The sequence below is a fragment of the Moschus berezovskii genome, chromosome 22 (assembly GCF_049115385.1).
Source record: "Moschus berezovskii isolate FMDL1 chromosome 22, NW_MosBer_1.0, whole genome shotgun sequence".
In the NCBI taxonomy this organism is placed as follows: Eukaryota; Metazoa; Chordata; class Mammalia; order Artiodactyla; family Moschidae; genus Moschus; species Moschus berezovskii.
This window is the reverse complement of record NC_142481.1, coordinates 49,447,547-49,474,861: the sequence shown is the minus strand read 5'-3', so window position 1 is coordinate 49,474,861 and position 27,315 is coordinate 49,447,547. Positions and strand designations below refer to the sequence as shown.

The 27,315-nt window shown below is 50.9% G+C and overlaps 1 protein-coding gene across 3 annotated transcripts in view; it reads right to left on the bottom strand.

The window, feature by feature from the left end:
• Positions 1-27,315, bottom strand: part of ANKRD11 (ankyrin repeat domain 11) — a 124,995-nt gene that overhangs the window by 48,890 nt on the left and 48,790 nt on the right. For all 3 annotated transcript variants that reach the window (XM_055412927.2, XM_055412922.2, XM_055412926.2), the window contains exon 2: positions 21,786-21,867. The gene's annotated coding sequence lies outside the window, so the exon portion shown is untranslated. The remainder of the gene's footprint in view (positions 1-21,785; positions 21,868-27,315) is intronic.

The window sequence follows — 27,315 nt, the reverse complement described above, 5'->3', positions numbered from 1 at the left end:
TCCCTGAGATTCTCCAGGCAAGAACACTGGAGTGGGTTGCCATTTCCTTCTCCAATGCATGAAAGTGAAAAGTGAAAGTGAAATCGCTCAGTTGTGTCCAACTCTTAGCGACCCCATGGACTGCAGCCTACAAGGCTCCTCTGTCCATGGGATTTTCCAGGCAAGAGTACTGGAGTGGGCTGCCGTTGCCTTCTCCTAGTTTTCCCTGGTGATCCAGCAGATGTTGGCAATTTGATCTCTGGTTCTTCTGCCTTTTCTAAATCCAGTTTGAACGTCTCAGAGTTCTCAGTTCACATACTGTTGAAGCCTGCTGCTGCTGCGTCACTTCAGTCATGTCCGACTCTGTGTGACCCCATAGACAGAAGCCCACCAGGGTCCCCCGTCCCTGGGAGTCTCCAGGCAAGAACACTGGAGTGGGTTGCCATTTCCTTCTCCAATGTGTGAAAGTGAAAAGTGAAAGTGAAGTCGCTCAGTCGTGTCCGACCCTTAGCGACCCCACGGACTGCAGCCTACCAGGCTCCTCCATCCATGGGATTTTCTAGGCAATAGTACTGGAGTGGCTTGCCATTGCCTTCTCCAGTTGAAGCCTAGCTTGAAGAATTTTGAGCATTACTTTGCTAGCATGTGAAATGAGTGCAACTGTGCAGTAGTTTGAGCATTCTTTGGCATTGCCTTTGGGACTGGAATGAAAACTGACCTTTTCCAGTCCTGTGGCCACTGCTGAGTTTTCCAAATTTGCTGGCATTTTGTGTGCAGCCCTTATACAGCATCATTTTTTCAGATTTTAAACAGCTCAGCTGAATTTCCATCACATCCACTAGCTCTGTTCATAGTGATGCTTCCTAAGGCCCACTTGACTAAGCACTCCAAGACGTCTGTCTCTAGGTGAGTAATCACACCATCACTTTAAGATCTATTTTGTACAGTTCTTCTGTGTATTCTTGCCACCCCTTCTTCATCTCTTCTACTTCTATGAGGTCCACACCTTTTCTGTCCTTTACTGTGTCCATCTCTGCATGTACACACATGTGTAAACACACACACGCACACACACATAAGATCTCTTCTCCAGATGATGAAAATATGGTATTTTATGCTTTATTGTTCCTTATTAATATTTCCTAATTTTCCACAATGCAGAGTATTGCTGCAGTAATAAGGTTATTTTTATTTTTAAGAAGAGAACAAAAGAGGTACCCGCAACAGCCCACTTTCACCTGGTGTCAGGACAGGACTCAGTCAACCTATTCACAGGTAAGTGCATCCAGCCACGGCAGAGACCCCAGCTGCTCAGCAGACGGAAGGAGGCCTTCTGAACTTGGCGTGAAGGGATACGGGGTTTTGTCACTTTCTTTTCTTTGCATCTTTCAAGATGATCTCCCAGTTTTTCTTTTTTAGGTGTCAGTCTGGCATGTTACAGTGACTGATTTTTGAATGTTAAACCCAATAAGAGCTTCTGAGATAAATCCTACACCTGCATTACTATCCTTTTAAATTGCTAATCTACTTTGCTTCAAAGTCAGGGTCTTTACAGTCACATTCACGTGGGAACTGGCTTGTGGCTTTTCAGCACAACCTTCTCTGATTACAGAACCCAGGTAACCCTGCCTCAAGGACAGAGGGGAAGCTTGTGTATGACAGACACGCCCCATTCTTTAAGGGATGGCAGAAATCACCAGTGAGGACACCAGCAACTGAAGGCTTCTTTGTGTCAAGATTTTAATTAAAAATTCAATTTATTTAATAGACACAGGGTTACTCAGGTGATCCATTTCTTCTTCAGGGAGCTTAGGTAATTTGTGTCTTTTAAGGAATTTGTCCATCTTATCTAAGTTGTCAAATTTATTGGCATAAAAGTGTTCATATGCCAGTTGAACTGTCATTTCCAGAACAACAGTGCAGATTCAAGTGTCAGTTCTGTGAAAAAGGTATGGTGCAATTTTGGGGATTCCCCCAAAAGGACATGGTGGTGCAGTGGTTAAGACTCCGCACTCCCAACACAGGGGCCCAGGTCCCATCCCTGGTCAGGACAGTAGATCCCACATGCTGTGCATGCCACAACCAAGACCCAGTGCAGCCAAATACTTTAAAAAAAAAAAAAAAAAAAGGACATCGCACATAATAGATGTCAACAGAAGCCAGACTGTTGCTCCAAGGGCTGATCCCAGGTCCTTCAGCCATCACCTCCAAGGCCCAGGACCTGCTGTTGGCAGCAGTGGCTCCTGGACCCATGGTGTGCTGTTGGGAGAATGTAAAATGCCACAGCCACTGGGCAGGTCCACAAAAAGCCCAACTCCTAATTACCATGTGACCCCACAAGTCCACTCCTGAGCACATACCCTCCCCACAAATGAGAGCAGGGCTCCAAAGAGTTATTTGCTCTTTCATGTTCACAGCAGCGCTGCTCGTAAGAGTCAAAACACAGACACAACCCAAGTGTCCAGCAACCAATGAATGGATGACAAAATGTGATTTATCTGTACAATAGAATATTCATCATTCAGCCTTAAAAACGAAGGAAATCCTCCAATATGCTACCACACGGGATTTTGAGGAACAGAACATTGAGGACATTATGCTCAGTGAGGCAGCCAGTCACAGAAAGACAAATACTGTAAGATTCCACGGATATGAGGTCCTTGGAAGAGTCAAAGCCACAGAGAGATACAGTAGATGGGATGACAAAGGGCCGTTTGTAACCCTGGCATCATAGTCCCTCCCAGCCCGCTTCCTTCCCCGGCAGGATGGCCCTTCTCCCTGGACAAGGAGGAGCACAAAGAGGTCCTCCCAAAGGTGACCCCTGTAGGGAGCCAGGAAGGGGCTGCCCCCGTGAGCCCCTCTGGACTCCAGTGTGGGGAGTGCCCGCAGCTGCTCCTTCTGTGCTGGGACTGGGGTGGGGGGAGCAGGGGCAACAGAGCCAGGAGCAAGCTGGGTGCTCTGGGTGAGGGAAGGACCTTGGGGAGGGGCCGACGACACCCCGCCCTCCCCCAGCCCACCTCCTCTGCTCCATTCTTTTTGTGAAGAACACTGGGCTGAGAGCACTGAGAAACAGCAAGCCCTTTACAGTGCGAGTCAGGCGTAATTACTATGCTGACTGCTGACATCTGGTCCTTTTCCTTCTGTGAGGCCACACCCACTTCTCACAACCACAGCCCCCAGGCTCCTCCAGGGGCACACGGTGCAGGGGCCTCCTCACATGCCACCAGCAACAAGCACATCCACAACCTTGGGTCCCAAGGACCCCTCCACACCCCCACACACACCCTCACACCCCACTCACACATACCCCACACACACCCATTCACACACACACACACACACCCTCACATAAACACACCCCACCCACTCCACACACACACCCACAGCCCGCTGCTGGTTTTAATGAAGGAGAGACTGTGGGTCTAGATGCAACTTCCAGCCCCACGTCACAGGTCCCTGTGATCAGTGGGGCTGCAGCCTCTGGGCTCTTGCCCACGTCACAAGGGCTCCACACCCACATGCACTCCCCTCCCTATGTCTACAAGTGTGCAGATCAGTGACAACACAGGCAGCAGTGCACATATGCCTTGGTCTTGGGACCAGGTTTCCAGGCCAGGCCGGCACTGGGCCCCTGGGAACAACCTGGGTGAGACCTTTCCCTCATGGCCCTCCCCACGGACCTCCCACAGAGGTTGTGCTTCAGCCAAGCAGGTGTTCTATTCAGAAAGGTCAGAGTGCAGCAGTTGGAGGTTCAGCTCTGCTGTGTGACCAGTGGGGGCCTGTGTGGACATTCTCTGAACTTCATCTCTCAAAGCAAGAGCAGCCAGGCCCAGAGGCTTCTGTGCTGGGGATAGGCCCCACACACACTTGCTCCACACAGGTCTCAGAAGGTGATGCTCTGAAAGCCCAAAAGGTGAAGAAGAATGGATGACTTGAACACAGAGAACCAGACCACCCGACACCTAGCCATCTTCTCAATGAATCACCACATAACTACTGTGACACAGGGCGCCGCCTGCGGCCAACTTAACAACCATCAAAAGAGCTAGACTTTCCATGTGTGCGCTGAGGGGCCAAGCAGAACAAAGGAAAAGAATTAATTCACCAAGAACTCTAAGCGGAGTGAAAAACTTCAGGATAATTATTAAAAAAAAAAAAAAATCAAATGTCAGCCAACGGTGAACGGGGATCTTGGTCTGCCCTGAAAACTGAACATGAGGTTAGGAGGCCACTGGGCTGGAGAAACGTGGCCTGGACGCAGGCGGGCAGAGGCCAGCCGTGCCCGATGCCCAGCCTCAGCGGCTGCTGCACAGTGCTGGCCTAGGTCCGGTGATGTGCGGTGCACACCGTCGCGCTTACAGAAGTGGGAACCGAGGTAGAGGGCAAACGAGGTGTCAGCTCCATTCACATCATTGTTTTCATCGAAGATTCTTATAAACAGAAAAACAAAAAATTTAGAAGGAAATTACTTGCTACAGACACTTGCCATTTCAGTTTCCTCATCGTGCAAAAATAAACACTTTCATCTTTATTTACCAAACACTCTGTTTTCTGCTTCTCCAAACTACTCAATTCAGGTCCAAAGATAAATGGGTATATAAAAAGCACCTCCTTTCTACTAAGCAATCCATTGTGAAGAGATGGTTATTTCTGGCCCCAGGTACAGAACACCAACACAATTTCAATCCTCTGCTCCCAGGTTGGCTAAGCCACAGGCTCCGCCAGGGCCCCTGGTGGCCACACCTGTGTGCTCGGGGCCCCCGAGGGAGGTGCTCTGGCTGTTGGACAGTCTCCGCGTGCACACGAAGCCACAGCCGCCTCTGCTGAAAAGCAACAGCCCAGAGCACACAGGCTCATGGGCCAAGAGAAAACACGCAGGCACCGCCGAGGGCACTTGCCAATCTCCACGTGAATGACCCACACGAGGTCTGGTGTCTAAAGGAGGAGACAGGCTGAGTGGGTCTTGCCTGAAATGTAGCCCTGGTAACAAACGTCATGCCAGGCACAGCCCCAACAGGTCCCAGGGCCCAACCCTGAGAGGAGAGCAAGTTACTGACCCACACAGCCGCAGAGGCCTGGGTGACCGAGGGAGCACTGCAGGAAGAAACCGCAACACCCTCGGGCAGGCAGTCCAAAGGGGCAGCGGCTCTCCTGTGGCCTGCCCATCAACTGTACACCATCAACAGTCGCACGGGACAAGCATTCCACCCGAAAACCAGGTGAGGTGACTCTGTGGGATAGCCCACTCTCAGCTTGCACAAGCAGACGGACTTGCTCCTGCACCAAGGCCCACGGGGCAGTCACACCGAGGAGTCAGCGCACTGCCCCGCCCGCCGCAGACACGTGCCAGTCGCAGTCGCCTCATCTCCAGGGTCTGCACTGGCAGCTGGTTCCACGTGAAGCCGCCTCGGGACGCGTCCAGAAGAAGCCTTTTGTGCAAAGGGGAAGCCACACCTGAATCAGACCTGCTGAGCTGGACTGTCTAGCGCCCAACAGGGACGTGCTGCAGCACTGCCAGCAGGCCCCGGGTGTGGCCCCAGTTCCTGTCCTACAGCCCAGGCCCCTGTCCTGGCCAGACAGAACCCTGTCCGCAGGCTCATCAGGACACACAAGCCACAGAACCAAACCTTCAGAATTCTCTTCGCAAGAAATGAATGTCCCGTGACTACCTGGATCCTGTCTGGAGAGTATCTGTCAGTGGACATGTTTGCGTACACACACACTCAGACACACCCCCCAAAGTTATTCACCTCACCATCCAGTGTCGGTGAACACCTGCAGCCCCAGGAATGGATGTCAGGCGGGGGAAAGATGGCTCGGCCTGGCTTGGCTCACCCTACCCCTGGCCTGACTCACCCACTGGGTGACACAGCCAGGCCAGCTCTCTGGGCTGTGGCCTCCCAGCATTGTTCAGACCATGTCTGCTCTCTCCCCCTAGACCACTGGGGACCCTTCGAGTCCAGGTGCCATGTGGCCATACTATGGAGGCCAGGAAGGCAGCAGGGGGCAGAGACCCCTGCCCAGACCCACTCCCTCCTTCCCTGGAGCCCAGAAAGCCAAGGCAGACGTGTCAGACCGTGCCCAGTGCAGGGGCCAAGGTGGAGCTGAAAGCAATCATTACTGCAGCCTCCACTGCACCAGACTCTCCAGAACTAGAGATCAATAGTTTGTCCCAGCCTTGTAGCCTAACCCAAAAATACAAGTGCAGTCTTTAAAACACAAGGCCATTTATTTACTCATCTATGCTCTGTCAAATTGACTCTTTTTTTGTCTGGATTTTCAACTTTCATACCACTGTCAATTATCTTAAAACAGTTAATGTTGTTCTTGTCAGTTGCTAAGGCATGTCCAACCTTTTGTAACCCCATGGACTCCAGCACACCAGGTTTCCCTGTCCTTCACCATCTCCCAGAGCTTACTCAAACTCGTGTCCATTGAGTCAGTGATGCCATCCAACCATCTCGTTCTCTGTTGTCCCCTTCTCTTCTCACCTTCAATCTTCCCAGCAATCTTTTCCAGTGAGTTGGCTCTTTGTATCAGGTGGCCAGAGTACTGGAGATCAGCATCAGTCCTTCCAGTGAGTATTCAGGGTTGATTTCCTTTAGGATTGACTGGTTTGATCTCCTTGCTGCCCAAGGGACTCTCAAGAGTCTTATCCAGCACCAGTTCAAAAGCATCAGTTCTTTGGTGCTCAGCCTTCTTTACGGTCCAACTCTCACAACCATACACGACTACTGGAAAAACCATAGCTTTGACTAGATGGAGTTTTGTCAGCAAAGTAATGTCTCTGCTTTTTTAATACACTGTCTAGGTTTGTCGTAGTTTTTCTTCCAAGGACTCAGGCCCCCAACCCCTCACAACACAGTCCAGCTGCTGGGCTCAGGGCTTGAGACAGTAAGAGAGGTGAGGCAGGGTCTGTCTTCACTGTAAAAAATTTGGATCATACTGATACACTAAAAGAAAACTAAAGACAAATTCCCCACCTTTGGGTCTCCAGCAAAACACTGAATCAATATTTCCTCCTCTCCACTTAAGATTACAAGTGTTACTCACCAACAGCCTTCCCTAAAGTAACACAGAAACACACCCTAAAGTAATACAGAAACACATGGTTGAGTGCCCAGATCGGCAGGGCTCCACACTAACCTGTACAACTGCCAGGACCAGTCATCAGGCCCTGTCTCCCCACTGCTCTGTGCAAGAACAGAACAGTGGGAAGCAACGTGTGCGTCCCAGGCTGAGGGGCGCACGCTCTGCACCCAGAATACCACCACAGGAGGCAGTCCCTCTCAAGCCCCGTCCCCCTCCGCAGACCACCACTGCCTGGGTCTCCAGGAGCCTCCTGCCACTTGGAAGTGCCCACCTGTGACCTAGGGCAAAAGAAGTTGCCCCAGTGCTGGCTAAGGTCCAGACAGGTGTGAGGACCAAGGTCACCTGGGGTAGGAGTGGGAGAAACCACAGAGGAGAGGATGAGCCTGTGGATGAAAGTTCCAACAGGACAGAAACCTGCCAGGATTCAGCCCTGGGGGAGCATGGACATCCAACCTCTGCTGGAACAGCGGGGACAGGCCTGTCCTGAGGCTGCTTTCTGTCTGACTTCAAGCCTCCTTGTCTATGTGGACATCTGCTATTTAACGTGTGTCTGCAGTGACAGAGCTGTACCAGAAGCAGTGGAGCCTGCAGGCAGCAGCAGGGGCCTAGTGCTCCAAACAGTCCGGATACAGCGGGTGGATGGCCCAAGGAAAAGAGTCAAGAAGCAGACACCAGGTGCACACGTGCAGGCCCCACTGACCCTGGAGAGAAGCCTCCACCCACCCACCTTCCAACCTCCCCCACAGCGCGCCCACAAGGGGAGGTGATGGTGGTCACACTCACCAGAGCTCTGTTTCCACAGAGAGAGGCGCTCTAAGAGCCACAGGTAAGATAAAGAACCTAAACACCTCACCTGTCCTGAGTTCTGAACTCCCCTCAGAAGGAGAACATTCCCTAAGCTGAAGCCTGTCCCAGACTCCACCCTCAGACCCTGGGACGGGGGCATGCCAAAGGGACTAGCCCACTGCTTGACATGCCTGCAAGTCTAGCCCTGAGCCAAACCCAGAGCCTGCCTGGAGGGTCAAGGAGTCACTGGCCAGAGCCTGCTCGCCCGGACAGAAGGTCAAGCACATCTCAGGAAGCAGGTGAGACCCGTCTGCAACCTCCCCCCGTTGCACGCAGGAGCCACCTGCCCTGAAGTTGTTCTGAGACAAAGGCGTGTGCCTCAGCTCCATACAGACACTGATTCAGAACACAACAGTGATTGACACACACGCAGAGCTGAGAGGGAGACCACGAGAGGCAGCTGGTGCAGAGAGGCAGGTGTGGTGGAGGAAGGAGATGGCAGAGCAGGCAGAGCAGTCTTACAAGTTCTCATCACAAGAAACAACATTTGCCGCTGTGTGAGGTGATGGAAGATGACTAGACTTCATGGGGTCATTTCTCTGCACACCTGAAACTTACACAAAGTGAAATGTCAATTGTGTCTCAATAATGCTGGGAAGGAAATAAAACAAAATAATTTTAAACTTAGGGACAGGGAATGATCTTTTCCTTCCTTTTGCCTCAAACACACAGCCTTTGGTCTGACAACATTTTACAGCAGCCCACATTTAGTATAGGCAGAATTCAATCCTAACGACAGCCCCATGGGTGTCTGCATCATGGAAGGTCAGTAAAGAGTTTGCTGGTGCACACGTGAGAGCCTGTGTGTGCACACATGCATGAGCACAGACATAAGCACACACCAAGAGGCCACTTTTCACAGCAGAGTTTGTTGGAGAGGAAAGAGCTTCCAGGCCATAAAAAGGAAACGAGATCTCCTCCAGCACAGGGAAGCATGTGTCACAGAGCACCCCACACAGTGAGAACCCCCTCCCAGGAAGTCTGGCTGGATTCCAGCCAGAGAGGAGCCACATGAGGGAAGACACCCAGCAGCATCCGAGCCACCACCAACTCTGCTGCAGAAACGCAGCTAACCCCACACCCCAAGCAACCAACGGGTGTGGTATGCCACCTGTAACCTCTACCCTCTTCATGACTTTCTAGCTGGACTACTGCACTAAAGAAAACACCAACTAAATGCTTTCTAGGCAGCCTTGAAGCCAACACCTAACGAACAAAACCTACTGCTCCTCTACTCTAGCTTTCCTGAATACAGGCTGAGAGAGAAGGTTCAAAGAAACGCCAATTCTCCATGGCCGGGACCCAGAACATCTGAGTAAATGTACTCCCCAGACAGCTACAGCGCCTGTGGGGCTCCCATCTTGAGACTTCAGCCCAGGAGCCTCCCCGCCTACCCACTCCCCACTGGAGATGGAGACACCCCGGTCCCAGGCTGGCCAAGGGCTGCCCTCTATGGCAAGAAAGAGGGCGAAGAAACTGGTCCCGACAGGAAAACAGAACCAAAGGACTAGGCCTTCACTCCTCAGAAATTATATTCACTGGGGCTTCCCTGGTGACTCAGTGGCAAAGAATCCGCCTGCCAAAGAAGGAGACACGGGTTTGATAACCCTGCCAAAGAAGGAGACACAGGTTTGATAACCCTGGTCTGGGAAGATCCCACATGCATTAGAGCAACTAAGCCTGTGTGCCACAACTACTAAGCCAAGGTGCCCTAGAGCCCGTGCTCCCCAACAAGAGAAGCCACCGCAATGAGAAGCCCATGCACCACAAATAGAGAGCATCCCCTACTCGCTGCAATGAGCAAAAGCCCGTGTTGGGCTGGATGAGTCACAAGCTGGAATCAAGACTGCTGGGAGAAATATCAGCAACCTCAAATATGCAGATGATATCACTCTCATAATAGAAAATAAAAGAGGAACTAAAGGGCCTCGTGATGAAAGTGAAAGAAAAGAGAGAAAAAGCTGGCTTAAAACTCAACTTTCAAAAAACTTAAGAACATGACATCCAGTTCCACCACTTCACAGCATACAGAAGGGGAAAAAGTGCAAACAGTGACAGACTTTACTTTCTTGGGCTCCAAAATCACTGCAGTATCTGCAGCCATGAAATTAAAAGATGTTTGCTCCTTCGCTGTAAAGACTATTGCTGAAGCTCCAATACTTTGGCCGCATGATGCGAAGAACCACCTCATCAGAAAAGACCCTGATGCGGGGCAAGACTGAAGGCAAAATGGAGAAGGGGGCGGCAGAGGATGAGATGGTTAGTCAGCATCACTGACTCAAGGGACATGAATGTGAGCAAACTCCAGGAGATAATGGAGGACAGGGAAGTCAGGCGTTCTGCAGTCCATGAGGTTGCAAAGAGACACAACCTAACGACTGAACTCTAAACCAGCAACTGTGTACCAATATATTCTGAGTCATCACAATCCAGATCATCTTAAAAGATCTGGAAAAACAAAGACAAATTTTTAGATCAAGTGACGAGGCCAAACCACAAAAGACAAAACTTCAGTCAGCCAAGTGTGAGTTACATGGTTCAAACGACCAAGAGAATCAGTGTCTAAAGCTGTGAGACACACAACCATTCTGGAGACAGTTTCTCCACAGGTAGAATTATGCAAGGAAACTGGCTGAGGCCCAGGGAGGGGTGGGCGCTGCTAGAGGAGGGGCTGGACAGCACCCAGCAACCTGTCCTGGGAGCAGAGTCCACGTGCCCACTCCAACCCTGGCCCCCGGGAGCAGAGGCACACAGGATACCTGGCCTTCTTTCTGCTTTCTTCTGCCAGTCTGCAAAAAAAGAGGAGGTCAAAGGAAGGGAAACCAGCTTAGGGGACTGACCCACAGCTGAGAATGTGTGCTCCTGAGTCTGTGAGCTCGCCAAAAGACCAACATGGGAGACACACACAGACACCTGCTCTAAAGGGGGCCAATGTTCATGTTCCCTTGACAACTACAGGAGGGGACTTACCACCAAGGGTCTATCGAATCAGGAGACCTCTGAAAATGCACACAAACTCAGGTGCTGACGTACTGGGGAGAAGTAATGCACACTCTGGGAGTTTCCCGAGGCTGTGACATTCTGAGTGACCAACAAGCATGTAGGCTGACTTGATTTGTTCAACTACGATTTCTCATACAGGCTGAAGAGCTCAGTATAGCTGTTTATAAAACGTGGTCCAAGGACCCTAAGGAATTCTGGCAACCCACTTTGGAAATTTTTTTCATAGCAACACTGCCTCTTTGGCTGGGGTGATATTTGCACTCATGATGCAAAGGTGATGGTCCAATTTGCTTAAGAATCTCCATGATGAAGTAGTAATTGTTAATTTCATTAAATACCAGGCCTTTCCATACTTGTCTTTTTCATATTCTATGTGACAAAATATGAAATGCACATGAAACATTTATTCTGTGTACCAATAATAGTTGCCTCCAGCAAAAGCATTTTTTCAGGGAACACCATTTTTATATGGAGGAATAACTGACAGGCAGGCTCTGGAGACACAGGAATTTGGCAGACTGCTTCCAGAAAATGAACAAAATGAGACTGCCACTTCCAGGAAAACACCTGAAATTTTTTTTAATTTTACTTTTTATTTTTGGCCGCCCAGCTTGAGAGATCTTATTTCCCCACACTGGGATTGAACCCAGGCCCCAGTATCAGAAGCTCAGGGTCCTAAACACTAGGAATTTGCCAATGCTAAAATTCAAGTATTTGATCAAACACCAGAATTTTGGAAAACTCTATGAACAGACAGTTTCTGGTGGCTTAAAGGCTCCTCTGATGAGAGGGCTAACAAGAAAAACAAAAGCAGCAAAATAAAATATGCTAGCATCTGAGAGATGGAAAGAATTGAGTACACCACAGCTGACCAACTGCCCGTGGGCACTGCTGCAGAACTCAAAACAGGTAAAAGGTCTGGTTACAGTGCAAAAAAGACCAAAGGGTCAAACACGGCTGAGAAGAACTAATTGGGACACAGAGCAGGACCCCGTACTTCCTCTGACCTTCACCACATGGCCATTCGTTAGGTTTCAGTATCATATCAAACGACACCTCCAAAACTCTACCAGAAAACTATTAAAGGGAACTCCCCAGTGATCCAGCAGTTAAAACTTGGTGCTTTCACTGCCATGGCCTGGGTTCAATCCCTGGTCAGGGAACAAAGACTCTGCAAGCTACAGGTGTGGCCCCCAAAAAAGCTATTCAAATATTCTTCCCTAATCCAACTACATTTTTTCTGGTATACTTTAACCAAAGGAACATATGACAGTTTTTCATTTTGGAAAATACAGCGGTTTTTGAGTAAAGCTTTGCTATTTAGAGTAATGTGCAATGGGTATATTACTTCTAATTTTAAATAAATGAGTAAATGAGCATTTTAACTGATAGATGTCCCTACACGGACAGGAGTCATTTGGGCCCCTCGGTGCTCCCAACATGAGGAGTTCCCAAAACGACAGGGTCCAGGAACACAGGTGGGCAGGAAAAGATGCCTACTCCAAGCCCCATTCCATCACAGACCCTCCACACCTACAACGTGACCCTTTAATATATGTGTGTGAGAAAAGGTAAAAGATAAAAGATGAACATATACAAAATCTGAGCACGTCTCTCAAGGAAGTGCCGGCTTTCTGTCTCCCTGGTGGTAGCTGGTGCCCAGGGCCGTGTGGACGGAGAAGACTGGAGCAGGGAAGCAGGCCTGTCTGTTGGTTCTCCTCCCCATGACACGAGGGAGGGCCCTGTGCCCCGGGCAGGCAGGACCGGGCCTGCATGCTTCCTGCTCAGCCGACTGAAAAGCACCCCTGTGTAGAGCCGGCACTTAGTACTCTGAGGGGCAGGATGAAAGGGTCCAGAATCTCGTCGTTTACAAACGGGGATGAAGGCCTTGCAGTGAAGCTGCAGAACAGGGGTGGATGGACGGTCTGAGCTGGCTACCCAAAGCACCAGGCAGACCTGCTTCGGAACAGGGCTCAGGCCCTGAGCATCAACCCCACTGCTGAGTCAGAACAAAGCCTACTCTCGAAAACGCAGTGTGGGCTGGGTCTGGAGACTGGCAGCATGCAAATGGCTACAGACCTCATGACTCTACATGTTTAAGCCCAGGCTAAATATTGCTGGTCTAGTCTCTGAAAGGAAGGTTAAGTGGTGTGGCCCAAAGCACATTGACTGGACAGGCACACAGGCTCCCTTGGGCCCAGCACCACCTCTGGACTGGGGTGCATGCCCTCAGACCTCTGGAGACCAGGGCCCGAGACCATCCTTCTCCCTGTCGCCCATCACTGGCTTCGTACTGTTGCGGGGATGGCTTCCCCGAGAGGCATCTCAGGAGTCCCCTGGACAGAGGGTGGCAGTGTTCTGGAGCAACATCCCACACAGTCCAGGGCTCTCGGAAATGGAGGACAACACAGCTTAAGTGTCTAGGTGGCAATGCCCCCTTTTCCAAGCAGTTCACAGAGAGGTCAGAACTGAGTTCAGAGTTGAGCAGCGGGCTTTGTTTATGGTCTACTTTCCGTCCGAGAAGACTAGAGAGACAATAAAGTGATCCAAGATGCCTTTCAGTAGGTGAATGGATAAATAAACTGTGGGACATCTAGACGGTGGGCTATTATTATTATTCAGCACTAAAAAAGAAAAAGAAAAATGAGCTATCAAGCCTTGAAAGGACACGGAGGCCCCTTAAATGCACATTACTAAGTGGTAGGAGTCAACCTGAGTATGAGCCTGACCACAGGATGTTCTGGAGAAGGCAAGAGTGCAGAAAGGGGAGGTGGGGGGAGCCGCCGGCACCCTGAGGGAGGCCGGGCACAGCCTGCAGACCCTGGGGACGCCGCGTCTGTGCAGCACCACATCAACCGCAGGTGCCTGGTGGCACAGAGGATAGGAACCTGCCTGCCAATGCAAGGTGCATGGCCAGGAAGATCCCACATGCCATGGGGCAACTGAGCCCGTGCCCACAGCGACTGAGCCTGCACTGCAGACGCTGCACTCCGCACACTGCAGCTAGAGAGGACTCCCCTCCCGCTGCAACCAGAGAAAGCCCGAGCAGCAGCGAATACACAGTGCAGCCAAAAATAAACAAAATGTTAATAAATAAATACACAGACCAATCCCTCCTCTGGGGTGAGTGAGTGGGCGCTGAGTGTGTATGGGAAATCTCTGCACCTTGCTGTTTGATTCTGTTGTGAGCCTAAAACAGAGGAACAGAGCGCCGGGCTTCTGAAAGAGAGGTAGCCTGACAGGCTGGTCCGGGCCCCCCGCCGCCATCCCAGCCTCCCGTCTCACCTGCTCCCCACCCAGTGCCCAGGCTCTGCCCTCCTCACGCTCAAGGGGCCCCTCTGCTGTGCGAGGGCAGACAGGGTATACGACTCCATCTTCAGCCAAGCTGACAAATGATCAGGTCAACAACGAGGACACCGGCGGCAGTGTAGGATCACGGCTGTCCTTTCTCAGCCACCCCAGCAGGGCCCCCGGTGCTGCCCCACTTCCACACAGGCAGCCATGCACCCCCAGGGGCTGACAGCTGGGCAGTCTCACCTGCCACCCTCTCGGGGGGCTGCAGATGCTGCTGACTCCTTTGAGGCCACTGTCCTGGGGACATGAACCAAAGTTCACTTAAGCTTCAGGACAAAGAGCAAAAGGCTCAGAGTGAACAAAACAGCAGCTTCTTCCCTGGACAAGAAACGGACCACGACGGCAGGCACAGGACCTCTGAACAGAGCTCTGCTGTCAGCCTAGTGTGGGGTCCTGGCCCTGTCTGCCCTGTGCCCAGGCCTCACCCTGCACTGCGCACTGTCCAGGCACGTGACCCTTGCCCTAGGGCTGAGCACTGCGTGACGGCCCAAGACATCACCCCCCACTACACACACACAGCACCCCCTGACCACAGACACCCCACACACACACCACAAACCCACACATACATACACACACACACACAAAGCACCCCCCACCACATATCCCCCACCACAGATACACCACACAGCCATCACAAACCCACACCCACTCCCACCACACACACTGTAGCACCATCATGGCACAAGCGTAAAGAGGGGCCCTGCGTTCACTCCCTGCCCCCCGCCAAGGCAGATACCTGCATGGTGGCCTCTTCCCTTAGTGTAACGAGGCCTCCAGGACGCACTCGGTTTGCTGCTGATAGCTATGCAGCCTTGAAAACCCTACTATTCACCATCTTTGAGGCCTACAGCCTTATGATAAACATGTGGGGAATGGGGAAGAAATACAGAAGTGAAGGTGTCTGGACAGTTGGTGCTGCTCACAGCCCTCTGGGGTTCCTGGAAGGGTGGGACCCCTCCCACATTAGCCACGGGAGATGGAGACCCCACCCAGAGACCTGGAAGAACAGCTGTCACCAGATGGAGGATGCCAGGGAGATGTCCTGTGGAGACTCAAACACAAAGAAAAGGGACTATTTTTCTTCTTCTAAAAAAAGTGAGGCATTAGCTGAAGGACATTAGAGGAGCTTACACATCTGATCATAGCTTTTTCCATAAAAAATGCCCACAACAGGGTTTCTCCAGCTGTGCCCCACCCGCCCCCAGGAAGGGCTGCAAACCTCTGCTCTTCCCCTGACCCATCCATGCCATGGGCCTCAAGTCAAGACAGTGTCTAACATGCTAGCTGTGAGGCCGGGCTGCAGCAGAGCCAACTCCACAGACTCCAGCACCCAATTCACACACACTCCAGAGACCCCCCCCCCACACACACACACACACATACACGGGGCAGGAACCCACTGTCCTGCTTCTGCAGCCCGGGCTTCCTGCGGCTCCTCCCTACGTCCGCCGCTCTGCCCAAGGCCAAGATGAAAACATGCAGGGGTGCCAGGTGCAGGGAAGGTGAGCTAGACAGTAAACTTTTCAAAAGAACAGAAAAATTAAAAAAGTAAAAAATCCTTGTCCAAAAAATTAACAAGAACAAATTTCAAACCCAGGCTGACCCTAACTAGGAGATGGAGAAAATGGCCAAGGAGGAGGTTCCTGGAGGAGGCTGGGAGTGGACAGTCGGCTGGGAACCAGATGCAGACGCACTGCCCATGAGACCCCACCCACCCAGACAGCCAGGACCCTCCAAGGTGCTCAAGGGCCCTGGGTTTACTTCTGATAAACAAATCACTTGTTCACAAAAGGTCCATAGGGTCCGAGGCGGCAGGTGCCATGTGACTTCCCCAGAGCTGGTTCCCACCGCCGTGACTTCCCCAGAGCTAGTTCCCACCGCCTCCTTCCTCCTGGTGCTCCAGCCCCGCCCCAGGGCCTCTGCCTGGACAGAAGCAGGGAGCAGGAGGGCACTGAGACAGCGGGCACACGAGCACTGCCTGTCCCACCTTCCCGATGGCAACCTAGGGGCCCACGCTGCCCTTGGCCACAGCCCTACACTGCTGTTGGCTCTGCTCTGCTTCCCTTCTTCACCGTCTGGTCAGCCCTCAGTCCACCTGCAGTGCCCCCAGCAGGCGACTCTGCAGATCAAACACTGCATCCTCACCCTCAGAACATGCACACCGAGAACCTCACCACCACCCCTTTTCTTGACGCTAAGAATACCCAAATTCCTATTCCCCAGGGGCAACACAAATGTCTGGCTTCCCTGGTGGCTCAGTGGTAAAGAATTCTCCTGCCAATGCAGGAGACACGGATTCGATCCCTGGGTCAGGAAGATCCCCTGGAGAAGGAAATGGCAACCCACTCCAGTATTCTTGCCTGGAGAATCCCAAGGACAGAGGAGCCTGGTGGGCTACAGTCCAAAGGGTCACAGAGAGCTACAACTGAGCGACTAAACAACAACACAAGTGACGATCAAGGTACCAATTCCATGACAGATAAGCACTACTATGTATAGAATTGATAACTCTAGGAAACTATCAATACTCTGTAATGACCTATATGGAAATAGAATCTAAAAAAGACTGGAAACATGCATATGTATAACTGAGCCACTTTGCTGTATGGCAGAAACTAACACAACACTGTACATCAACTAGATACCAACAAAAATTAATTTTTAAAAAAGGTATCTATTCTAGAGTGAACACGGTCCAGCCACAAAGGCACCTCCCTACCACCGCCCTGGTCAGACCCCAGACAGCCCACCAGCCCACAGCACCTCCACCACCTTACCCGTCCTCCTCCTCCTGTTGAGGTCCAAGTGGGCTCAGGAATGGCCTCAGAAACACCGGCCTGCAGAAACATCGACAGCCTCACAGAGCCCGGTCCTGAAGGTCAGCAGGAAGGAGGAGGGACTCCATGCTAGTTCCACAGGCCAGTTCAGCTCGGGTTTCACGGAAGCTGGGCAGCTCTGCTCTGAGGCAGACGCAGGCCATCTCTTCACCCTCCAACAAAACACTTGGAGGAAATCCCTGTAGCCAGCTTTTAAAATCTGATGGCATCAAAAAATAAAATAGGGAGTTCCCTGGTGGTTAGGACTCCACACTTTCACTGCCGAAGCCCGGGTTCAAGCCCTGGTCGGGGAACTCAGATTCCACAAGTGGCACAGTACAGTCAAATAAATGTAAATAAATACAAAGAACACTGGTTCCGTGAGAATCGTTGTTGCTAACAATGGAAGGAAAATGACTGCAATATTATAAGCAACAGATGAGCTGCTACTAACAGCCCACAAGCCCTTCCAGCTCCTTCCTGCCCAGCACAGCTGTGGAACCAAATGAGGCTGCTGCGGCCAGAAACACCCAGAGGAACTGGGGTGCAAGCTGGGCCCAGACGCCCTATTTCTCTCAACTGCCTGCTTCCCAAACCCTCTCCTTGGCCACACAAGTTTTCCCAGCACCTCAAACGTCTTGGCGTAAGAGAACCAATGTTCTACTGACCACCAAGACCTGTGGTGGGCAAGAGTGAGAACTTTTCTGGGAAAGCATGTAAATACAACGGCCAATTTTTATATGAATAAAAAACACGTGTTTAATGAAACCTAATTTAAATGACACCTAATATTCCATACCTTGTATGTATTTTAAGAGAACCTAGAGCAGCCAGAACTCTAAAATACAATAAAAAGTTATTATACTCAAAAATCTAGAATACATAAGCTTTACTGGTATAATTAGCTATGCATATTTCTTTGAGAAAGAAGCAAAAGTGTGCTTTGTTATTTTTAAATCCTGACAAATTTCTCTGTTAAACAGGCAAATGTATTATCAGCACAGGATCTATGTGCTTCTCACCAACTGCAAATCCACCCGCCACTGCCCTGCAGCCAAGGCACATCACGTGTACTGTGATGTGAAGGGCCACGGCCACCAGTGGTTAAATGCTACTCTCGTGGCAGCAGGGTCAGTAACTATAACACAGTGCAGTTCAGTCGCTCAGTCATGTGTGACTCTTTGCAATCCCATGAATCACAGCACGTCAGGCCTCCCTATCCATCACCAACTCCCGGAGCTCACTCAAACTCATGTCCATCGAGTCGGTGATGCCATCCAGCCATCTCATCCTCTGTCATCCCCTTCTCCTCCTGCCCCCAGTCCCTCCCAGCATCAGAGACTTTTCCAGTGAGTCAACTCGTCACATGAGGTGGCCAAAGTATTGGAGTTTCAGCTTTAGCATCAGTCCTTCCAATGAACACCCAGGACTGATCTCCTTTAGGATGAACTGGATGGATCTCCTTGCAGTCCAAGGGACTCTCAAGAGTCTTCTCCAGCACCATAGTTCAAAAGCATCAATTCTTCGGCGATCAGCTTTCTTCACAGTCCAGCTCTCACATCCATACATGACCACGGGAAAAACCATAGCCTTGACCAGACGGACCCTGGCTGGCAAAGTAATGTCTCTGCTTTTTAATATGCTATCTAGGTTGGTCATAAGTTTCCTTCCAAGGAGTAAGCGTCTTTTAATTTCATGGCTGCAATCAGCATCCGCAGTGATTTTGGAGCCCAAAAAAATAAAGTCTGACACTGTTTCCACTGTTTCTCCATCTATTTCCCATGAAGTGATGGGACCAGATGCCATGATCTTAGCTTTCTGAATGCTGAGCTTCAAGCTAACTTTTTCACTCTCACCTTTCACAGTATAACCTTCAAAACTTGTGATCCAAAAAAAAAAAAACTTGCAAATCCAATCAGCCCGCCCCATCATGGACCTCAGAGCCACAGTCACTCAAGACCAGCCCAGAGTTTATCGAAACTGGGCCCTAAAGGATGCCCGAGAGGGACACGAGCACAAATAGAAACACATATGGTCTTTAACAAGCCCACCTCTGTTGGAAAAGGGGACCTCAGATGGGACCTCGGCAGTTCACATTCCACCTTGTGTGGTCAGAATGAAAATTAAGAACAATGGATGATATGAATAACAATGAAAAAGCATTCCAAAGCCTGCAAAATTATTGTGTTTTTAAACTTTTGCCTTTGGATGCCAGGAAAAGTCATGGAATGTAGACCCTTCCACTTACAGTCACATCTTTACCTCTATCCCATCCAAACAGTGGATATCTGAAGACAATTATAATCAGTGTAATTAACTTATAAGCAGAGTACATCACGAGTAACGCTGGGCTGGAAGAAGCACAAGCTGGAATCAAGATTGCCGGGAGAAATATCAATAACCTCAGATATGCAGATGACACTACCCTTATGGCAGAAAGTGAAGAGGAACTCAAAGGCCTCTTGATGAAAGTGAAAGAGGAGAGTGAAAAGTTTGGCTTGAAGCTCAACATTCAGAAAACCAAGATCATGGCATCTGGTCCCATCACTTCATGGGAAATAGATGTGGAAACAGTGTCAGACTTTATTTTTTTGGGGCTCCAAAATCACTGCAGATGCTGACTGCAGCCATGAAATTAAAAGACGCTTACTCCTTGGAAGGGAAGTTATGACCAACCTAGATAGCATATTAAAAAGCAGAGACATTACTTTGCCAACCAAGGTCCGTCTAGTCAAGGCTATGGTTTTTCCCGTGGTCATGTATGGATGTAAGAGCTGGACTGTGAAGAAAGCTGATCGCCGAAGAATTGATGCTTTTGAACTATGGTGCTGGAGAAGACTCTTGAGAGTCCCTTGGACTGCAAGGAGATCCAATCAGTCCATTCTAAAGGAGATCAATCCTGGGTGTTCATTGGAAGGACTGATGCTAAAGCTGAAACTCCAATACTTTGGCCACCTCATGCGATGAGTTGACTCACTGGAAAAGAGTCTGATGCTGGGAGGGATTGGGGGTGGGAGGAGATGGGGACGACAGAGAATGAGATGGCTGGATGGCATCACTGAACTCGATGGACATGAGTTTGAGTGAGCTCCGGGAGTTGGTGATGGACAGGAAGGCCTGGCGTGCTGTGATTCATGGGGTCGCAAAGAGTCGGACATGACTGAGCGACTGAACTGAACTGAATCAGTATTGACTGAATATTTATGGTTCACAAAAGTGATCAACAGCATTAGAGACCCTGGATTACCTGTGTGATTCACTGTCAAAATGCCAACCAACCCTTCCACCTTAGACAACATTCCAAACAGGAACATGTCCACTGCTCGAAATCCACCAGAGCCATCAGGCCAGCCCCAGAACCTGTCAGCAGCCTGGCTGAGAAATTGTTTTCTTTTCATCAAGGATCACCAAATGCTTACTAATTACCTCATTTAGGCAGCATCTTGTTTTTTCTTGTCATAAATTAAGGCCAGTGGTCCAGTCTCCAAACAAAGGCCAGGCTCAAGCCTGCAGGTGTGGGTGGGCCTGGCTCCCCTCTGCCTCCTGCCCCAGGGGCAGAGGCTCTCAGTGGCTGCCCTGAGATCCAAGACAGCCCATGACAGCCCATGGATGCATGGGCTCATCCTGGAAGATCGCCCTGGGGGCCTCCTGGGTGCAACAGAACCCACCACACCCCCACCCCGCACCACCCACCACTGGCCAGGCCAGCTGCTCTTCCACTCCAGACCATCCTGCAAACTTAAGAGTTCTCCATCACACTCAACTCCATTTCCAAGGAAACACTTCTGTCATCAGGGAGGCCGGCCAGGTGCATCTCAAAGTGGCTGCACACAGGATGGCTGAGGCAGGGTTGGGTCCGTGGGGTTGAGCAGCAGGAAAGGCTTCTTCCCTGTCTGCTGGAAACAGCACAAAACGCAGAGAATACACTCTGGGGCTGTTGGCTTTAAAACCCTAATACCTGGCCAAGGTATGAAACACTGAAAGGAGCCAACAGTTTTCTTTCCTACTGTTATCAATCCACAGATCAGAAGACACAAGGAACGGCCCCTGGGACATGTCCCCTAAGGGAGGAGGATGCTATCCTAGAGCATGAGTGTCCAGTCAGGCCAAGGCAGCACCAGGACTCCCAGGAGAAGGCAAGCTCAAGGCAACCCGGCCAAGAGCCCACCCACACCCACCAACCACACACGCGGGCCTCAAACCTGAGGAAATTCACATGTGCCTATTCGCCGGCCCACACACTGGACACACAGCAGCATGGGCCACCCCGCTTCCCCAGCGGAGGGTTGACACCGCTCAGGTGGTGCAAGTGCAACAGGCCCAGAGCACCAAACAGGTACAGCAAGCGGGTCCGCAGGCCCCAGGCCACTCGGGGACAGAGCCACTAAGACAAAAAGTTGATAAGAAGTCAACTTTCTGCACAGACCAGGCTTCCCAGTGTCTTCATGTGTCCACAGGCCTCCTCTCCCTGGGACACCAGGGAAGTTACCTACTGACCCACAGGGCTTACCACCACCCTGCAGCCCCTTGTTTCCCCGAAATCCAAGACAAAACCCAGACACTGGGACAAAACTCTATCAAGCCCAAGAAAACCAACCGGGAGACGTAAAAATGACTTTTAATACTTCTTTTTACAAACCAATGAAAACAATACAAACTGTTGAGAGAGAGCGGGTGCAATAAAATTCTTACCGAGTCCATCGCTGAAAGCCGTGGTTGATGACTGTAAATTAAATCCAACAGAGGCGTGTCCCAGAGCAGTGGTGAGGAGATTCTGAAACAAGAGAATCCAGTGAGCACCTATAAATACTAATTTCCCCTCAGTTCTTTTCATAATGTTGCCTCTCTCTGTGTGGACCACACCATGGCCCTTCCTTCACTTTGGGTCACTTTGACAACCCCGAGGTTTTAGGGTGTCTGGCTGTATAGGAGAGGCGCTCACGCCCGAGATTCAGGGAGGGAACCCCAAGCAGACACCTCTGTCTGGACTCCGCTTCTGGACAGCAGTGCCCAGAAAGGCCATTTAAGGAGAGAACACCAGAATGGGCCAGTCATTCTTCCCAGGGCAGGCGCCTGAGGCCCGGGGCCCTGGAAGAGCCATCCACAGACGTTCTACTTTCAGGAGTTTGACAGTAAGCCTTTGCCAGAGTTACGGACTTTGTAGCTTCTACAGACTCACTGTCACACTCAAGAGTAAAATCTGAACTCACCCTTCGCTGACAAACCCCGCACGCCAGCCGCACCTGCCCCTCAGTGGGGCCAGTTCCGCCACACTGTCCCCTCCCCACTCCCTCCCTCCATCTACCCAGGGACCTCCCCGCAAAGGCAAAGGGCCATGATTCAGACCAAATGAGTTCCCAGGATCCAAGGTCAGAGATCTAGGTCCAGCTCAGGAGAAGCCAGAGGGCCTGGGCGACCCCACAAGGACCAGCCCGTGTCATCAATGTCACTAAGAAGTATCACACAGAGGGCCAGCCACAGGCAAACAGCCCCCTTACTCATAAGTAAGCTATAGCTACAAATATCAACAGAAGTGAATCTCAAAAATCTTATTAATGAATGAAAAAATGTCTTGGAGGGATATACGGAATATATCTGGGTCTTTCAAAAACACATGAAACTTGGGACTTGCCTAGCAGTTCAGTGGCTATCTGCCTGCCAATGTAGAGTGCACGGGTTTGAGCCCTGGTCTGGGATGATTCCACATGCTGCGGGGCAAGCCAGCCCATGGGCCCCCACTGCTGAAACCGCCCGCTCAAGAACAGGTGCTCTGCGATGAGGCCACTGCAACGAGAAGCCTGTGCGCCGCAACAAAGAGCAGCCCCTCCCCACCACAACCAGAGGAAGCCCCCCACACTGCAACAAAGACCCAGCAAAGCCAAAAATAAAATAATAATAAATTTAGGTACATAAAATAATACATTTGATTCATCATGTAGTCATTCAAAACTAGGAGTTTAAAGGTACAGAGACAACTAAAAACATCTTTTCATTCATCAAATATTTTTACATCAAAACATGGCAATTTCAACTATTTGAAAGTAAACTCAAAGTCTAGGATCAAAAGAAGAGCAAATGGCACCATATATGATCTTCCAAAATCACTATTTAAAAAAAAAAAAAAACACAGATTTTACTGACAAGCCTCTCCAAAGACCTATGCTAGATATCAAATCAATGGACACTGTGGCCTGGCCGTATGAACAAGCGACACTGCCGGTGGGAGGTGGAGGTGACACTGCAGGGTGACAGCAACACTGCTCTTCCGAGAGAGCTGTGCGGTCTCAGGAATATACAAACCCAGCTCCCACAATCCCGTGGGAGTTTACAATCCCATCAAGCACCCTCCCATCTCCAAACACACGAGTGGTGCCGCATCAGGATGGGACGCACAGACAGAAGTCGGGCACGGCTGGTGGGACAAGCGCTCGTGGACAGTGGGCTCCCAAGGTCTGCACATGAGTACACGTGTGTGTGCACAGCTGGGTCAGGAATTTTTTGTCCTTCTGTTCCTGGCACAGGATTTCTGAAGCTGACGTTAACCACAAGGATTAGAAAAGCAGCTTCCAACCACACCTCAGTTTTCTTGAAAAGCACAAGCTGCTCACTAAGTGTCTCGATTTTCCTATTAAAGACAGTAACAGGATAACACAGTGTTAATGATGAAGTCAACACCTAGAATACAGCAAATAACAACAACTACTGTCAACCAGCACACTGTCACTTGGGACACACCACCCTCCGCTATCCTGGGCACTTCCTGGGCCTAGGGTGCTAAGCGCCCCATGCCCCTTCCACACAAAAAGCCACACAGAACACGGTCACTCAGACATCACAGACACACTAGAGACCCTGACCACCAAGACAGGAGACAGCTTTCCTGGTCTAAATCAGGAAACAGACTACCAGTGTCTAGCTCTCAGCAAACTCAGAATTCCCAGTCAGCATCCCGCTCTCCACAGAGAGGACACTGTCACCTGCCGTGGTCGAGGGTACTGGCACCTGGCCCTAGAGACACACACCATCTCAGGAGCCAGGGCTGCAGCCATTACACTTGTGTCCAGAATCACAGCCCACTGCAGCCTCTCTGCTGTCAGTGCTCCTGCTCCTGTGGGCCCTCCAGGGGCAATCGAACCAGCCCTGCTGGTAGACCCCCATTCCCGATCTCCAGCTCAGAGCTCCCCACTGAACTCACAAAGCTCACCACACCAGAGACATGCCACATCACACACACACACAGGTGAGCCCCAAGGTGATTATGACTGTATTTCCTGCTCTGGTTCAGGGCACTCCTGTCTAGAAGATCCTCCAAGTCCAAACCTGCTGTGACCAGCTCATGATCAAAACCCAGACAGATGCCTGGAGTCATCCAGCTCCAAACCTCTGCTCTCTCAGCCCCCACCAGCCGGCCAGACTCCTGACTCAGCAGCCCCAGTGCTTCCCCACCCGTGTCATCACAACTCCCACCACGCTGCTAAGAAGGGGATGCGCTGTGTCTGGTTTACCCCTACACACCCCACTTCGCCCACAGGAGTCACTGGGCTCACGAGGGGTGGATTCGAGTCCAAACTTCAGACACCACCCTGACGACGCACATGCGTGTGTGCACACATGTACACGCGCGCACACACACACACACACAGAGCAAAGGAGCTCCCACTTTCCTGCTGGGAGGGCAGGCTCTCATTGCAAGCACCCCACTAAAGGGGAGCACCCCAGGGACACAGGCACCCCGACAACTCCAGACTGCTCCCAGTTTCTGGAAGACACTCTGCTCCCCTCACGGGAGACGCCTCCCCTCCACTCCCGTGTCCTGGGGCTGTTCTCCAGCTCTCTGGTTCTCCATCAGGTCGCCATCACGCTGGAGGACAACTATTGTGCTCAACTCCGGAGCTGCACACCGCACCCTAGTCACTAGCAGGCACACAGCATGAGGCCCAGCGTTGGCCTCGGAGTACGAGAGCACAACTGACCCCTGGGTGAGCGGGTGTGGAAAGGAGGCCACTTCCCAGGGTCACAGTCAAGTGTCCGTCTCCAGACCTCCGAGCATCTGGGCCCGTCCAATCCACCCAGCTCCCAGTCACCCTTTGACCCAGGTAAAAATTCATCCCAAATACATGTGGTTAATGGACAAAATTAATCAGAGGTCAAAATGCAGTAAGTAAGATGCCCTCCCCGGCCAGCACATCCCTCTAGCCCAGCCAAGCAATGGTGCCCAGCGGGCTCCTGAGCAGCTCTCGAGGTCACAGGCCCAGCATGCCGTCTCCCAGAGCACCGGGAGATGCCTCACCTCCAAGTCAGCGCATGTCCAGAAACAAAGTGTCCACGGTCTCCTTTCCGGACTCACCAATTCCAAGAGCACTGCGATAGCTCTCGCTGTACCCACCTGCACACTGTGTTCCTCCTCCACCTCATTACCACCACAAAGCTTTCAAACCAGACGATTATCGAATGCAAAACAAGGTGTGTTCACCAGCCCCATTCAAGCCAGATTAAGTGTTCAGACTGGAAGTACTCCCTCAGCCTGCAGAGACTGGGTGAGCAAACAGCTGCGTAACATACAGATGTGCTCTTCTTTAACCACAGAAACCAGGCCAATGACACAGACAGGACACTGGCCTCCAAGTCTGTGCCTCCCACCAGGAATTTAAGACCCCACCACCACCCAGGATTTTCCACGCTCCAGGTGGAAACAAGTGGCTTGGAAGAAACAACAGGTTGCTCAAAAGACATGTCCTTGTATTTCAAAGACTTAAATCTCGAGTGATTTGTTCCCAACACATTACCACTCCAGAAGATGCTTCAGATTCTGTGTGTCTAGGGGTGAGTATTGCAAAACTGCTTTAATATTTTCCAAGCAAATCTAATAAATAATCACTGCTCTAGTCCCATTTGCCTACCCAAACCCTTAAATACAAAACCTTGGGAATCCTTACCACCCTCACCCTCTAAATAAGTTGGAGAGAACTGGTTTGAAATGAAAGACCACAGAAATGAGAGGGTTCCCCAGAAGTCACTAGAGCAGGACTAGCTTCACGCTCAAGGGGACCCAAAGTCCCGTCTGTCAGCACAAGGACACAGGGACGCCAGCTGCTGGTCCACTGACCATGCTCCAACCCAGCTGCCTGGCCACCAAATGAACGCCTACCCAACAGCCTGACACAATACCTGCCAAGACACACGTCTCCTGAGTCCAAAATCTACTCTGAGGGGCAGGACCCAAGCTTTCCTAATAAAGCTAAGAGTGTGGACCAGCTAGGCCACACCACTCATAGGAAATCAGGGCTCAAGTCAAGATCATCTTTAGGCTACCAGTGATCTAATGTGTCGTGAGTGATCTGTGCTGTGATCCTGGGAGTGAGAGGGGTCCCCACCCTGAAGGCCACACAAACACACAATCACAGCACCCTGAAACACCTCATGCGAAGGGCTACAGGGTGGGGTGTGGTCTAACCTGCAGGTGTGCACAGAAGTGTGGTGACCGGCCTGCTGGGAGCCCGATGCCAGCCACCAGCCCTCGGGCACAGTCGCCCTGCCCACACAAACAGACGCGCTTTCAACTAGTCAGGTCAAGGAAGGAGAGAGCTTCCTCTGTAAATTTCTATGTTTAACCTAATGTGCTGGTGCTGCACTTCATTTCTAAACCACCTCAAATTTCCAGAAGACACTCTGTTGCAATGACAGTGCTAGACTGTTAGAGTGACAAGCACGTCAGCCAACAGGTTCTGCCACCAAACAAGGAGACACCCGCCGGTCCACACGCCCCCCTCCGCCCAGTCTCCCAGGAGACCCTTCAAGCAAAGAGTCTCCATTCTGAGAAGTGAGTAAATTCTTCTTCTATTAAAACATTAAAATCCAAATTTCTTTCCTGGCAGATGACCCTCAGCAGAAGAGAAACTCCAGTAGAAAAGACAAACTGTTTCCTAACAGCAAGTATTACTAGGAAATCTCAAACCCTGGGTGTGAGAAGAGAACAAAGCAGAATGATCATTCAGCAAGAATAAGGCAACTCAGATCAAAACGCAGGAGAGCATCAGGGCAGCCCTTGACTCCTGGAGCCACTGTCTGCTTCCTTCAGACTTAAATACATCGACAACACGGTAGGACACGTGCAAACAAAACATTCTGACTGTATACTTTTCTCTTTTTTATTATTTTTTAAAATAATTTTATGTATTTGTTTCTGGCTATGCTGAGTCTTCGTGGCTTTCTCTAGTCTCAG